The sequence below is a fragment of the Anabrus simplex genome, chromosome 6 (assembly GCF_040414725.1).
Source record: "Anabrus simplex isolate iqAnaSimp1 chromosome 6, ASM4041472v1, whole genome shotgun sequence".
Classification (NCBI taxonomy): domain Eukaryota; kingdom Metazoa; phylum Arthropoda; class Insecta; order Orthoptera; family Tettigoniidae; genus Anabrus; species Anabrus simplex.
Genome location: NC_090270.1, coordinates 142,960,699 through 142,970,091, shown reverse-complemented (window position 1 = coordinate 142,970,091; position 9,393 = coordinate 142,960,699). Strand labels below are relative to the sequence as shown.

The window sequence follows — 9,393 nt, the reverse complement described above, 5'->3', positions numbered from 1 at the left end:
ACAAAACTGAAAGCCCTGTATTAATACAATGATGACACCAAACACAGACTGATTCCAGAAAAGTAACAATACCTTCCTCTCCACATTATAGCACTCTGAAACAATTACTTATAGTCCATCACCTTCGAACTCACACATCACACATATATCATGGAGTGGTTAAAAATCAAATCCCAGCCAGTTGTTACACAGTGAACTTAGTGAACGGCATTTAACACCTAACAACTGCCTTGCCCGTGTTCTCACCTCGAAACATGCCGATGAACGCCTTGGGCATATTCTCAAACCCTTCTGTGATGGTCTCGCGGTAGACTAGCTCTTGGTTCTTGATCCACTCCTTCATCTGCTGAATGCCTTCCATCCAGCGATCCCACCAGCGGCACACGAAAAAACCCTCAACTCTGAGTTGGTGCAGGAGTATCAGACGTAGCTCGTCAGGTACCATAGTAACTTCTCCTGGATCTGCGTTGTACGTGCTGATGCTGCCGCACACGGAGATTCGGCCCCGGGAATTCATGTGACTTAAGATGGTGCTGCTCATGACTCCGCCGACGTTGTCAAAGTAACAATCCACACCGTTGGGTGCCGCCTCCTCCAGCGCCGTGTCCATGTCCGTCTTCTTGTAGTTGTAGGCGGCATCAAAGTGCAGGTCGTCCTTTAGCCAGCGTACCTTGTCGTCAGAGCCAGCGAAGCCTATCACCTTGCAGCCCTTCATGCGGGCGATCTGACCCACCAGGCTACCTACCGCCCCCGCAGCGCCACTCACCACCACCACTTCACCTGCCTTGGGCTGGCAGATCTCGAGGAAACCAAAATAGGCGGTGTTGCCAGGCATGCCCAATGCACCCAGCGCCAGGGACAGAGGAAGTTCATCGAAGTCTGGAATGATGTACGCCGGACCAAAATCTGGGAGTAGTATCGTCTTAGGATCGTGAACCGTGAGTGTCTGCCATCCAAAGTAACCGACAAGAATCTTTCCGACAGGAAAATCTTCATTACGACTTTCAGTGATTCGAGCGACTTGAGACCCTAACATTACGTCCCCTTCTCGAAGCATGTCAGCGAACAATCTCATATACGGGTCGACACTGAACCACAAAGCTTCGCACAATATTTCTCCATCCTTAAGGGGCGGGAGTTCTTCTTCGACGAGCTGCAGGTCGCTTTCTTGCGGTTCTCCGTAGAAGTGCCTGGCGAGTATGAACTTCTTGGTCTTCACCATGGTCGACTTGTTCGAGCACTGTTCACAGCGAGCTTGGTACACGGAATAAGAAGGACTAGAGCCAGTGTCGATACGTTCGTATCTACTGCGCAACTGATCGCAACTAAAGTTGGGAAACTTGTGGGGCAATCCCAGACTCTCTCCCTTTCTGCGCCGTAGTTTACCCTATAGTACACACGCCCCCCAGCGTTGACCAATCGGGCATTCACAGCGTTGCCCTGTTAAGGTGCGTGTATACTTAAGCATTCACCCCGAACGAGCATGCGTTGCCGATGCGGGTACGCACAAGCACGACCGAGCAAGAAACCACTGTGTTCTGACCTCGTGCGGACCGAACAGAGAACACCATTTGTTTAGTATAGTGTGTTGTGAGAGTTTTGCCTGATCTGAGGCTACAGTGGTGAATCGAAAATTGGTCGTCGCCAGTTATTGTTATATGTATTTATTACATTCCTTGAAAACAAGAAAGAGAAAGCGGTGATGGCAAAGAAAACTGTATGATGAGAGATGCAATGCTCAATTGTTTAAAACGATTGGACATGAAAGAGATTACAATTTTAAAAAATTTACGAAAATGCCATCCGAGGATTTAAAATGGATATTGCATAGTATCAGGGCTACGACTGAGAGAGAGGATACAACATTTAGGAAAGTCATATCTGCTGAAGAACGCCTATCTGTGGCACTGCGATTTCTGGCTAGAGGAGACTTACACGAGTTTGCAGTGCCTCTTCAAAATTTTCAAACAAGCCATTGGCAAAATCATACCTGAAGTGTGTCAAGCCATCGTAGCCTACTTAAAGGTTTTTGCGAAAGTAAGCAAAATAATAAAGTGAATTAAATGAAGAAGGATTTTATTATAGCAAATCTTTTTCTTCTTCTTTAGCGTTTGTCCCGCCTGGTGGCAGGGTCCGCTGTGTGGATTCGTTGTCTCCATTTAATTCGGTCACAGGCCATGTCAGGATGTTGTCTTACAGCTTTCAGTTCGTTGTGCACTGTATCGATCCATCGCTGTCTTGGTTGTCCCTTGGGCCTCTTTCCAGCGACTTCCAATGTATATATACGCTGACTTTGCCAGTGTATTGTCTTCTGCACGCAACTCATGTGCAAACCAGCGCAGACGGTTTTCCTGCATTTTCTTCTGGATCGGTGCAACGCCAAAGCGTTTCCTAATATTGTCGTTTGAAATATGATCCAGTCTAGTGATGCCAGCTGTGCATCTTTGTCTCCATGACGCTTAGTCGACATTTTACCTCCTTCGTAGCAAGCCAACACTCAGTGCCGTAGAGAGCGATGGGACTTCAGATGGTCCTTCATCCGACGGTCGCAGGTGACGCTCGTTGTCATTCGCCACTTCAGCCAAGCTGCGTGTATCCTTGTGTTGACCTCATCAGTAAGTCTGCCATCGTCAGAGAGTGTGGAGCCAAGATATTTAAATTTCTCTACTCGTGGTAGATCTTCAGCATCCACGTGGATAGTTCCAACTTCTCGAGGAACTAATGCCATGTACTCTGTCTTCTTTTTGTTGAGGCGCAGGCCGTATTGCGCTAGTCTATTGTTCCATTCTTCTGTTTGGCGCTGGAGATCAGACTTATTCTCAGCAGCCAACATGACATCATCAACATAGAGAAGTGTCCATGGCATTGGCTTGTGCAGGTCTGATGTAACAATGTCCATCACAAGAATGAACAGCAGGGGTGATAAGGCAGAGCCTTGATGTACTCCTACAGTGATGCGGAAATCATCGGACGCTCCTGCGGTAGCTTGAACATAACTCCTTGGTTCTACGTATAGCATCTGTACCCACTTAACAAGGTGCTCTGGAATGCTATGTTCTTGTAGCGCTAACCAGATTAGGTCATGTGGCACCCGATCAAAGACCTTCTCAAGATCCAGAAAAGCGAGATGAAGAGGCTTATGTTTTTCATGGTGTTTCTCAACTAACAGCCGTGCAGCGTGGATTGCATCTGATGTGCCACAATTTTTCACGAATCCAGCTTGGTTCGTTGTAAGTTTGGCTATCTGGCGAATCCTTTTGTCGAGAATACGTTCGAAGATCTTCATCGCGTGGCTCAGAAGTCTGATCGGGCGGTAATTAGAACAATCGGCAGGACTTCCCTTCTTCTCGAAGATTGGTACGGTAATGCTCCGTAGCCAATCTGATGGTATTTGACCTTCTTTGATGATCTGATTGAAAAGCTGTGTTAGGCATATTGCCGTATCCCACCGTTCAGAGCATCAGAACTGTGCCGGAAGATCATCGGGGCCGGTGGCTTCCCCTGGTTTCATCTCCTTCAGAACAGCTTGAACTTCCGTGACGTCAATTTGCTTCACTGGGCCTTCAATAAAGGAGGTGGTTGGGATTGGTGGGTGGGGAAAATCTTCGGTTGAAGGTTTGTCAAAATAGCTCCGCCAGCGTTCTCGTGCTTTCTTTCAGTCGACCAGCAAGTCACCGTTTTCGTCATTGATGCCATAAAAACGTTGAATGTCTTCCGTTTTGCGGTGCCTTGATTTGAGTAGCCGCTCGCCTTCGCGCGTGTCAAGTTTTGCATATAGGTCTGCATATCGGTTTGCTTTTGTTACAGCAGTGACCTCCTTCGCCTCGCTACGGGCTGTTTTGTAGGCATTCCAACGAGATGGTGTTTCATCTGAAAGAAACTCATGGTACAGCTGTTTCTTCTTCCACACTGCATCTTTAACATCGTCATTCCAAAGCCACGTGTCTTTATCAATCCCACGTCGTCCTGGTTTAGTTGTTTCAAGAACAGAGCGTGCGGCCTCATGAACGGCGTCTTTCAGTTTCGTCCAGCTCTCTTCAACCATGGTGATCGGTGGCACTGTAATTTTTGTAACAGTGTTGGCCTCCTTCTCCTTGTAGCGCCACCATTTGATTCTTTTGGGCCCATTTCTGGGTAAGTATTCGGCTCTTGGCGATTTCATCCGTAGCTTACAGGTGACAGGTCGGTGTTGCATCGCGACGGTTTCGTAAGGAACAAGTTTTGTATCTAGAACATCTTTGAAATTCCGTCGTCTCACAAGGATGTACTCAATCTGAGTTGCATTGGAGCCAATGTAGTACGTGATTAGATGTGTATCACGCTTTTTATTATTATTAATAATAAGAAAAGCGCACCAACGTGCAGAGAGTTAATGTTCATTGTTCTTTGCTATATTCCATTAGTGATTTATTGCGCCTGTTGCACTCGCTGAAGTGGTAGCGGTTACAGGCCTTCCCGCAGAGGCTGCATACACACTCTGGTGAGGGTTCGTGGAAACTGTTTCTTGTACATAGCTTGTGGTGGAAACCGTGCACCGCGAGCCTAGTTATGGCGCTTCGTAAATTCTTGTTTGGTCCCGTCCAGTTCCGATCTGGCATCGCATCTGTTGCGTAGAATTCGGGCCAGATGTCCGTTCTCTTGTTTTGTCTGCCCCGAAGTAGGTCCGACTCTTGTTTCGTCGCTGGCAGTTGTTGTCTGAACCTCAAGTCTTCTATGAGGAAGCTCGTCTTTGCAAGTTCGTAGGCCAGTCTCGAAGGGGCGTATTTTGATATTCCCAAAGTTCTCTTTAGGTATCTTGCTTTCACACACTCAAGGGTCGAGAGGTCTCTAGTTGTCAGGTTGTTCCATATGAGCTCAATGCCATAGGTCAGAAAGGTATTATCTTTGCGTAGAAAAGTGTTAATGCGGTGTCTAGTGCTAGTCTTGTCAGATTTTTGATGTAGTAAATGGCTTTTGTGGCGGCGGCTGCCCTCACCCGTATGTGAATTTTGTAGGATGATCCCGATGGTTGTAGGAAGTATTGTAACGGTTCAAATCCCGTTACAAGATGATATCTGTATTTTTTATTATTGTATGATTTTATCTGTATTTTATTATTATTATTATTATTATTATTATTATTATTATTATTATTATGTCAGTATTATTATTATGTTATCTGTGATATTGTACTATTATTGTAATTATCCGTTTTATTCAATTTTGCAATTGCCTGTTGCTTGCAAGATTGCACTTAGATGTATACACATATACGTATGTGTAGTATAACACTCAATACCTGTACAGTGAGAATTGTTGTATATATCAGAGATCGGATGTGACGTTGGTGCATTGTGCAATATTGTTGGCGATTCTGCCAAGTCATCGCCGCGCCTTGGCTATGTCATTGTTTTTATTTAGAATATGCGCGCATCGACTCAATCGCCGCGGGGCTATTTCACCACTGTATGTAATATCTGTCGCGTAGGTGGGAGTATGTCATTGTTATTTTTGGAGATTACGTAGCTGTGTCAACCAAGTCTATATAAGGTGGGTGCACATTGTAGCGTCAGTCATTAGTTATACGGATGCAGTACAGTGAACAAGTCTACTAGATCAAGAGGCCTTAGTTGGCCAGTGAACGAGAGATGGTGAAGACTCAGTGAGCCATTATTGGTCATTGAGAAGAGTGAGACCAAATGGTTGGTCCGTCACTTAGTGGAAGACGCGGACGCAAGGCTTACTAAGGAGTCAGAGAGGGCAACCCTGGACCTGCCAAGAGGTCATACCATAGTGACTTACAAAGAAGTCAGAGGATATGGAGAAGAAGTAGTCTCAAGGATGTATCACCACGTTAGGCGTGACACATCTACAGTAAACACCAGAGCAATGGATTACGTCGTAATTACACTAAAGTGTTGAAGGTACAGTCAAGTGAATCAGTGAGGGAAATATTTCGTATAAATTGTTAAATGTCCGGTCAAGAAGAATTCAAATTCATGCCTAGTTTCTTTCAGTTGCAATGTCATAATTTCATATTCTCATCTGTTTTATCGCAACAAGACTCACTATTTTTTGATATATTATTTAAAGAATATATATTGTTCTATCAAACGAATTCATAGTTTCATGTCATTGACAGTAAAATATCTTAACCTCAAAATTAATGGGGAAACCGAACGCCAATCTCCTTTTCCCAGAACTTATATGGTATGTTGTCAAAAGTAAGCTTATTACCCCACACCCTAGAGATGGTCAAGAGTCTCATTCTATTATTGCTGTACTGAGTGACAGCTGGCGCCCTTCAAATAACGTATGTGTAAGTAAGCAGGTAACAAGTAAGTGTGAGTACAAGGTCAGACGAGTGTGTATTTTATTTAATGAATGTTAATTTTCAGATTTTCCATCTTAAATGCAGATATTCAGATTTTTCAAGTTAAATGCAGTTTTATATGTTTGTAAAGTTAGTCAGACAGATAGGAAGAATGTCTCATTTTGGCCCCGCAACGTGGTGCACGAATAAATTCAGAATTTGTTCTGAATGACAGCATATCATAGGTTCATTTGGGGAGAGTATGCACATTTAAGCCAACGGAATTATTACCGGTAAATTTCAGGACTATAATTTTGTGATATATATTTGTATTTTGGGGATATGTCAAGGGATTTGAAGAGGGAAATTAATTTGAGATCGCGTACTATCACTAGTGAACCAAAGATGGACAAGGAAGACAATAACAAGTCATGTGAGGACGAGGTCATTGCTTCTGCGGACATCCAAGGTGAGATTGAAAATAGGGAGCAGGTGAGCACGATGGAAGGTTCTGAGATAATTCAGGAAAGTGCAGAAATTGAGAAGCACACTGAAACTCAAAAGGAAGTCCCAGGGGGGATGAACCAAGATCAATTTTCCTTACTGATGGCCACAATAATTAGTAGTAATGAAAGTCAGAAAAGAATGGAGGAAAAGATTGATACTAATAATGAAAATAATAAGAAAGAGATGAAAGAGATGAAAGAATTTTTTAGTAGTAAGAGTAGTGAAAGTAAGGAAGAGATGAAAGAATTAATTAATACTAATAATGAAAATTGTAAGAAACTGATTAAAAATAGTAAGGAAGAGATGAAAGAGATGAAAGAATTCTTTAGTAGTAGTAGTGAAAATAATAAGAAAGAGATGAAAGAATTAATTAGTATTAATAATGAAAATTGTAATAAACAGATTAACTCTCTAAGTAGTAAAATGGAAGAATTAATTGGTAGTAATAAAGAGAATTTTGATGGGATTAATGAGAAAATAGATGCTTTAAGTGAATCACTAAATTATAAAATAGATACTAAGATAGTAGAGGTAACTAATCAGATATCTAAGTTAGAAAATAAGTTAAATAAAGAGTGTGTTGACCTTAGAGAAGAAATGGAGTCGAGTCGGAGCGAGCTTCATACTCAAATCGAGCATGTCAAAGGAACATGTACAGAGAAGATCTTAGAGTTAAGTAATAAGATTGCGAGTAATCGGGAAGAAATTCATGAGGTAGTCGAGAAAAGATTGGACAAAATTTACAATGCAGTTAGGGAAGATACGAGGGAACAGATTAGTAGAATTGAACAAATTGAAAGCAAACTTGTGGAGGTCACTGAACTACGGAAAGAACAGGAAATGCTATCACAACAGGTGAGAGAGAGAGAGGAAGAATTGCAGGAAGACGTGAGAATAGTGGAAGAGAATGCTGAAAGAGCAGTGGAAGAAGAAGAAGAAGAAGAAGTTGTGAACTGCCAGGAAGTGATACAGCAGAAAGGTAGAGGTAAGTCGGCGGGTGAGGTGATAGTAGTGAGTGGTTTGTTCAGTAGGGATTGTGATTTAACCAAGTTTTCTGGAAAACAGTTTAATCCTATAGAGTTTGTAAAAGTAGTTGAGAAAAGATTTGCAAGTAAGTCGAGGAATAATATTAATGAATGGGAATACGTGGTGGAAATCTTGTCTAATGTTTTTATTGGTGAAAGTAGAATATGGTTTCGAGTGCACTGGGATAATATGTCTAATTTGGGAGAATTTAGAGAAAATTTCATTAACAGGCTTTGGAAGGAATGTGTGGAAGGGCGCGCGCGAGAGAGAGAGCGCATGATGTCTAGGGAAAGTAATATTGTAGAGAGAAGGGGGAAAATGTTAGCCGTGTATCAGAGGAGAGGGGGTGATCATGATCCGCAGAGGATTAATAGTTGTGTTGATGGTGATAGTGGTCAGAAGAGTAACGAGAGAGAATCGGAAGATGGGAGGCGTATGGATTTGATTTGTGAGAGAGAGGATCAGAAGTGTAATCAGAGAGAATCGGAAGATGGGAGGCGTATGGAATTAAGTTGTGAGAGAGAGGGTCAGAGGAGTAACCAGAGAGAATCGGAAGATGGGAGGCGTATGTATTTGAGTTATGAGAGAGAAGGTCAGAGGAGTAATCAGAGAGAATCGGAAGATGGGAGGCGTACGGATTTGAGTTATCAAAGGGATTATGATAGTCTTAATATGAAGGTTATCAAGGTGTCGTTATCGAGCCAGAGTATCTCAAATTCACAGGGAATCGGGTAAATAAAGTGAACAGTCTGAAGGTAGTAGATGAACAGGTATTTAGTATAAGTAGTTATGTAGTGAAAATAGATTTAAGAGTACAGTGTGATTGTGACGTAAGTAACGTTAATTGAGATATGTAAGTTAATGAGGGCAAAATTGATTCAGTTTGAGTGACAGAGTGCTACTCAAAGTTCCATTTCATCATCTGCAGAGGCGGGAAATATGTCTAAATTCTTTCTTTTGTATCAGGGGTACTTCACTATTGTGAGCCGTATCGGGAAGTGTGCATATTCCTTAAAAGATCAGGAAGGGAAGATTGTCGGTACTTACAACATTAAGAACTTAAAGAAGTATTTCACGTGAGATTTGTTGAAATAAGAGTAAGATGATTATATTTTGTGAGAAACTGGCAAAATAAAACTAACATCTACGATTTGCGTGTGAACCAAGTGTAGTATTGGTGTATTGGAAGAATAAGTGCTACATTGTCATGTACTGTGTGACAAAAAAAAACGGAGAACAGGACATTGGACAGTTATCTGCGATAACAATATGCAAGAAAAGTTCTCATATAAGTAAATTTTCACAAAATGTTTTGATATGTTAAAAAAAAAAAGAGAAGAATGTTGTATATTGATTGAAAATTATTTGTGTGTGTTAAATCAAGTGCTATACTCTTGTGACTTGTATGAGAGAAAGAGAGAGAATGGGACACTGGACAGTTATCTACGATGGCAATGTGCGAGAAGAATTCTCATATATGTGATGTATTATAAAATGTATGGATGCTGAAAAAGAAAATTATTGTTGTATACTCATTTAAAGTGTTTATCTGTGTCAGTGTTATATAT

General features: G+C 42.1%; 1 pseudogene; it reads right to left on the bottom strand.

The window, feature by feature from the left end:
- Nucleotides 1-211: 211 nt before the first annotated feature.
- LOC136875900 (prostaglandin reductase 1 pseudogene) lies at nucleotides 212-1,222 on the bottom strand (annotated as a pseudogene).
- Between the last annotated feature and the right edge of the window lie 8,171 nt (nucleotides 1,223-9,393).